The following is a 7,156-nucleotide window of genomic DNA, read 5'->3' on the forward strand; positions in this document are numbered from 1 at the left end:
ACTTAATTCCTTTACATTCCTAACTTATCAATTTTCTGAAATGAAAACATGTTTAATGTCAGGATGAAGTTTGATCTAATTAAGAAAAAATATTTTTTGTGAAGAACCTATGCCATACGTTTTTGAGGTCAAAATAACATCCATGTGGTTGGCTCTAAGAGCAATTCAAACTACCATTCTAGCAACCACTTTTTGCGATTTTTTGGGTCAAATCAACATGGAAAGAGTATTTTGAGAAGTACGGAATTAAGAAATTTAATCATAGCAATAATTGGCAAGAACAATTTAGGCATAGAAAAGATATACAGTTATTATTCAAAAAAGTTTCCGGTAGATAAATAAAGATGTGTCTAATGTAGCATCCAGCCAAATTTTCTATTTTTGAAGGTTTATGGCAAAAGTCTTTTGACTAGCAGGTTTTAGAGGGTATTTCTAGAGTAGAACCAAGTTTTTTTTCCATATGGAAGGGTGATGTCACAATTTCAACCACATGGATATCCAAAAATGTTCCAAGGTTAGTCACATGTCAAATCAGAGGAAATCTCTAAACTAGAACTACGTTTTTCCATGTGGAAGTCATAATTCGACTAAACGCGAATTGAGAAAATGTTTTAGTGTTAGCCATGTCAAAATTTAGACTCAGATTCAAGCATTTAACTTCATGTAAATCTAACTTATGACCAATGGGGTTGGTAGCTTAGTGGTGAAAATGCCCTCAACCCATCACCACTCGAGTTAGCTAGTTGTAGGTTCGAGTCTTGGAATGCCCATTATCGCCTATTGGTCCTGCGGAAGCGCCACTTGCCGTACGGGGGCTTGTCCTGGGGGCTATGTGTGAGGGGTAGCGGTCGGAGATCTCTCTTCTCCCCCTTTGTGGGAGGGGAAAAAAGACTTGCATTTGGCCCTCTATCCTCTCTTTCTCTTTCTTAGGAAGGGGTGTGTCGTGTGTACTTACCCACGGGCCCCACACCACAGTACCATCGCTCGGAGATATGTGGGGGCTTGTTTCGTAGGAGTGTAAAGGTTGTCATTGAGACGGAGATTTGATGATGATCCAATACAGAGGATTGAGATCATGCAAAAGGGTTTGGAGTCGCCACCTAGGATTATAGGCTAGGACCCGGGGGTGGACCCAATTCCTGAGAAAAGGACCCGAAAGTTGATTAGATCAAGAGATTTAGGGTACATATCAGGTTGTAGAATTGGGAAGGTGTTAGGCACCCAATCTACCGGTTCAACTGGTCTTCCTACTAGATGCTTGAGAAAGAATATTTTTCACAAATATTCCTGTTCTGCATGCATGGCAAGGTTATCACACATATATATTGACTAAATTTAAATAATTATGTACACGAAAACAAGGTTAATAGAAAGTCTGCATTATGCTAATTCGAGTAAGAAATTATAACTGAGCTTGACCCTTGTTTCAGGTCAAGAGGGATGGATCCCCTAATTAGTGCTGGCACAAAATTTTTTGTGGATTCTCCCGGCTTAGGGGAAGATGGTCTTAACCTCCAACTTCTTTTTTTGAGAGATGCTGACTGTGATAATATTCGGACAGAATTTTGGCTAGGAACGGTTACTTTTGGGTTTGAATTCTGGCAAAGCTTCGGCTAGGAAAGGTTACTTTTAGGTTTAGGCAGAGGTGACACTTCGATAGAGCTTCCGCTTGGAATGAGGTACTTCTGGATTTTGGCTAAGGTGGCACTCCAGCAGAGCTTCCACTGAGGAAAGGCTATGGGAGGACTAAGATGCGGTGCCACTCCGACAAAGCTTTCGCTAGGAACAGGCTATGGGAGTGCTAGGCTGAGGTAGCACTCTGACAGAGCTTCTGCTAGGAATGAGCTACTTTCCGATTTTGGCTGAGGTGGTACTCCGGTAGAGCTTCCGCTAGGGATAGGCTATGGGAGGGCTAGGATGAGGTGGCACTCCGATAAAGCTTCTGCTAGGAATAGGCTATGGAAGGGCTAGGCTGAGGTGGCATTCCGGCAGAGCTTCCGCTAGGAATAGGCTATGAGAGGCCTAAGCCAAGGCTTGAAGAAATTCGAATGCTTGAAGAACTTTGAAGGCCCAAAGAACACTTCGAAGATTCGAAGAATACTTCAAAGATTCGAAGATTCGAAGAATACTTCAAAGATTCGAAGAACACTAGGAAATCTTATGAAGATCTCTCTGAAGACTTGAAGAACCTCAAAATGGGGGAAAAATAAAGATAAGGTTTCTCCTATGAAAAAATATTCACTCAAAATTTCCGATGATTGGAGAACTTCAAAGGCCTAAAGAACACTTCGAATCTTATAAAGATCTCTCCGAAGACTTGAAGAACCTCAAAAGGGGAGGGGAGGAGAGAGGCCAGACAGAGCTTCTCTATAAGGGGTGCTCACTAGGAGGCTCGAGTGTGAAAAACCAAAGGCAGGGTGGTGTATTTATAGGTTTTTTGGGCCAATGCAGGGGGGAAATGGGGATTTCCTTGGCCAATGGGGTAAAAAATGGATTTTCTTGGCCAATGGGATGAAAAAGTAAATTTTTGGGCCAATGGGATAAAAGATTAATTTCTTTGGCCAATGAAGTGAAAAGATGTTTTTTTGGGCCAATGGGGTGAAAGAGGTATTTTTTGGCCAATGGAGGAAAATGATGTTTTTTTGGCCAATAGTGTGCAAAGATGTTTTTTTGGGCCAATGGGAGGTCACAGTGTAGGGTACACTAGCAGGTCAGTGCGGAGTACATAAGCAGGTGAAGAGAGAATCTCCTCAAAAATTAAATCATCAGAGTGAGGATACCGATCATTGGTGGGGCCATCCAGGTGAGTGCAGGGGCTCATAGGGAGCTGGTGGGGGTGCTGGACAGTAACCGAGGGCGCTAAGCAGCAAGCGGGGGCACGAGGCAGTAGGTAGGGGCACTAGGCAGTAGGTGGGGGTGCGAGGTAGTAGGTGAGGGTACTCGGCAGTAGGCTGGGGCACGAGGCATTAGACTGGGGCGGGCGCGGAGGTAGTAGGCGGGGGCATGAGGTAGTGGATGGAATCACAAGGCAATAGGCAGGGCATAGGGTAGGCACAAGGCAATAGGCGGGGGCGCGAGGCAGTAGGCAGGGCATGGGGTAGTAGGTGGGCATGCGAGGCAGGTGTACGTGGGGCACACATGGGCAGGGTTTGGGTGCTTAAGATAAGGTGTGGGTGCTTACATGGGCGGGGTTTGGGTGCTCATGGCAAGGTGTGGGTGCATGCATGGGTAGGGTTTGGGTGCTCAGGGCAAGGTGTGGGTGCATGCATAGGTGGGGTTTGGGTGCTTAAGATGTAACTTCTGGGAATGAATCCGGGAGATCCCATGGTTCAATTTTGATGTGCCATATATCGTTGGAATCTTGATTCTAAGTATTATCCATCTGTACGGTTGCTTTGGACCAGATTTCTTCGTATATGAAAAGTTATAATCGGACCCTTCTTTTCTCTCGCACGAGATATTTGGGATTTTTGGGTGAGTATGGAATGCTTTTGGGTTGGGTTACCTCAGTGAATTGTCATCTCTATTGATCGAAAGCGAAAGATCGTGTCCATGATCAGTAACTCATTATAACTAGGGGAGGGTGATAAAATTGGGTGTCTATAGAATGCCCATCTTTGGCCTAGGCCTGTGCCAACAGCTGAGGGGCAAAGAAAAGAATGACCACATTTTGTCATCCAAAGCATGTACTGCCATCATCTTGCTATCAATGACGGAGTTGAAAATGTAACAGGTAATGTCTCTTAACTAATTTTAAGTTTTGGATCTTACTTAGCCGTCGATCACAGGAAAGAAATTTGAACCCTTTCAATCCTGTTAGAAGTTGTTGAACCATCGCTTTGCAAAGATTTGAGCCCTCCCTATAGCAAATTTTAATACTTGAGTTTGTTCTTGAGCCATCGTTTGCAAATATTTGAGCCCTCCCTACAGAAGATGTTAGTACTTGAGTTTGTTCTTGAGCCATCGTTTGCAGATATTTGAGCCCTCCTTGCACAAGATGTTAGTGCTTGAATTTTGACTTTCCTAGGCTGGGTTTCCTTGTGCCAGTCCATGGAATTGACCAATGGGATTGGGTCTCTTGGGGCCGGTTCAATGAAATTAGGCTGTCTGGGGCCAGTTCAATGAAATTGGGCCACTTGGGGCCGGTATAATGAGATTGTGCCACTTGGGGCTAGTTCAATGAGATTGGGCCACTTGGGGCCGGTTTAATGAGATTGGGCCACCTGGGGCCGGTTTAATGAGATTGGGCCACTTGGGGCCGATTCAATGAAATTGGGCCGTCTGGGGCCAGTTCAATGAGATTTTCTTTCTTTCTTGATTTTTGTCTTTTGACCTTTGATTTAGATTCTTGAATTTGGATCTTTGAATTGGAATCTTTGAATTGAAATCTTTGAGTTGCTTTTGATTTGGATTTGATATGAATTTTTCTTTTTACATGAATTTGATTTGCATTTGAATTTTTCCTTTCATTAATGTGACATGAATTTGATTGCATTTGATTTGGATTTTTCTTTACATGAATGTACCTAGATTTGATTACATTTGATTTAAATTTTGCCTTACATGAATTTGATTGCATTTGATTTGAATTTTGTTTTCTTTGGTAAGAATATTTGAGTTACACCTTGGAATTGGAATCTTAAAGATTTTTATTTTTAATTCCAAATTTTGAACCATAAAATGGTCCTCCCCCCTCCACTCACTTCTCATTCGGATTTTCCAGGTTGAGAGTGAGTGTTGGGGTGGGTCAACTCAGTTTTTTATATTCCTTTCAAGATTTCAAGATCTTTTGAATTTCTTCACCTTTTGGATGAGTTTTTTTGAATTTCTTTGAAAATCTTCGAGTTTTCCTTGAAGCTCTTTGAAGATCTTCAAAATTCTTGAGGAGGGAGCCATTTAGAGAATTTAAATCTTTTTGGGCTTTTTTATAAATTTTGGAATTTCATGGGGTTCCTTGTAATTTTAAAAAAACATGGCCGAGAGAAGGAAAAGAAGGACTCTAGGAGGGTGTCGACCAGATGACACAGAGAGTCGTGGTACTTTAGCTGGGGGAGATTAGGGTCCTGCGGATTGGTATACTAGAGAAAACGCTCTAGAAGACTTGGGGCCACATATGCAACTTCGTATAGGGCGCATGGGTAAGTCTTTATTTGAAAAAATCATGTATCTTCTTTTTTTTATTATTATTTTTTTATTCACTTTATTTTTAGATGCCCCGTGGGGAAGAGCCACCCACATTCACCAGATATGGCCATCAAAATTCATCTCGGGAATGGTATCAAGTACTTCCCTATAGAGTTAAATGTATAGTAGATGCATCTTATCTGAGTAGATTGGTCTCATTAGAGACCAAAAAGTTTAGCCCGAGACTAGTAGGAGGCCTGATTGAGCGGTGGTGGCTGAGTACCCATTCCTTCCATCTTCCCATAGGTGAGATCAACATCACGCCTTTCTGTTTCTATGCCTTGACGGGCATACCATTTGGGGGGAGGCCCCTGATTTTGCCCGAGACCATGGAGGCAGAGGACTTTACGGACTTGACTAGTATTGCCATTTCAGCTAACCAGAAATCTATTTGTCTGGGTGAGATCAGTGCTCGTTGGTGGAGGCCTGGTCTAAGGGTGAACCCCTGACACCATTACACAGTTGGCCCGTTCTTTTCTACTGTTTACTATGGGCTAGTGCATTTTTGGTGACCTTCAAGGTGGGATAGATATTCGTATGGCTGCCCTTTTTTGATATCTCTGGGGAATGGACACATGGGATTGGGGCAGGGTAGCCTATGCATATATGTTATAGACTCTGGACCTTCTGGAATATAGAGATCGTTGCCTCAAGGGAGCGGGCTACATCATCTAGGTAATCTCCCATCCATATACACCTTCCCTTTCATTTGGTTGCACAGTCTTATCTTGATTTTTCAAATCAGCCTTGGTGCTATGAGCATTTGGAGATCATAGCCCCCATATTGAAGGACCCACAGGTGTCATTCTTCCCCATGACCACAAGATGGGGAGATGGTCAGATACTTAGGGGTGGACGCTATCCTCCAAGGACCACCGCTCGCTCTCTCTCTTCTGAATGAGCTTATAGAGGTAAGTCATATTTGGTGCTGAGTTGCCCTTGGTCTTGTGTTGTACTTACTTCATCTGAACTTCCAGATTACCTGGAGACCATTTTGACATCTTGGGTTCCCTGTAGTCGAGGAGGTTACTTGGGCTAGATACTTGACTGAGAACAGGGTTCTGTTCAGGGGTCTTTGGGGCCATGCTCGATATTTGGGGGAGCAGGTCATTTTCCAGTGGTCTGGTGTTGATCTACGCTTTCCTCCTTATCTTCCTCTGCCTACCATGCATCATCCAGAGCTTATCCTTGAGGACCAAGTTAAGGGGTTGGCCGAAGGAGTATGGGATGCCTCCTTTCTAGACATGAATGGGACCTTCCTTGAGGAGGAGACAGACTATGTCCCCCTCGGTCCTATAGGCCCATTGGTATGTTCCCTTTCTTGATTATCCTTTTCATATTTCAAATCTTTCTTTCTTTCTTTTTTGATTGATGTTCTTTCAGTGGAAGATATGCCATGTGGCCTCTTCTTTTGTTCGGCCACAATCGAACATGGCTGGCCCTTCCTTTGTTGGACCCTCTACTGCTATAAGTGGGTCTCATAATATAGCCTCTGCCCCTTTCCTGGCTTCCTGGGTTGGTTTTATCCCAATGTAGCCAACCCCGTGTGAGGGTAGCAGCCAGAGATGGACTGAGATGTCTCTCTTCCCTTGGGGGGAAAAGGACTTGCATCCCATCCCGACCTCTCTCCTCTCTCTTTCTCTTTCATGTGAGAGGAGGGGTTCATGTCATGTGTGCTTTGCTTGTGGGCCTCATACCACCGTATCGCCACTTGGAGATACATGGAGGCCTATTTTATAAGAGTGTAAAATTCATCATTTAAGACGGGGGTTTGATGATGGTCCAATACAGGGATCGGGATTATACAAATGGGGTTTGGAGTCACCCCCTAGGGTTATGGGCCTAGGACGCGGGGGTAGGCCCGACTCCTGAGAAAAGACCCCAAAATTTGGTCTAGTCTAGAGATTTATGGTAAGTGTCAGGTTACAGAATTGGGAAGGTGTTAGGCACCCAATCTGTCCGGTTCAACCGG

The sequence above is a fragment of the Macadamia integrifolia genome, unplaced genomic scaffold (genome assembly GCF_013358625.1).
Source record: "Macadamia integrifolia cultivar HAES 741 unplaced genomic scaffold, SCU_Mint_v3 scaffold2373, whole genome shotgun sequence".
In the NCBI taxonomy this organism is placed as follows: Eukaryota; Viridiplantae; Streptophyta; class Magnoliopsida; order Proteales; family Proteaceae; genus Macadamia; species Macadamia integrifolia.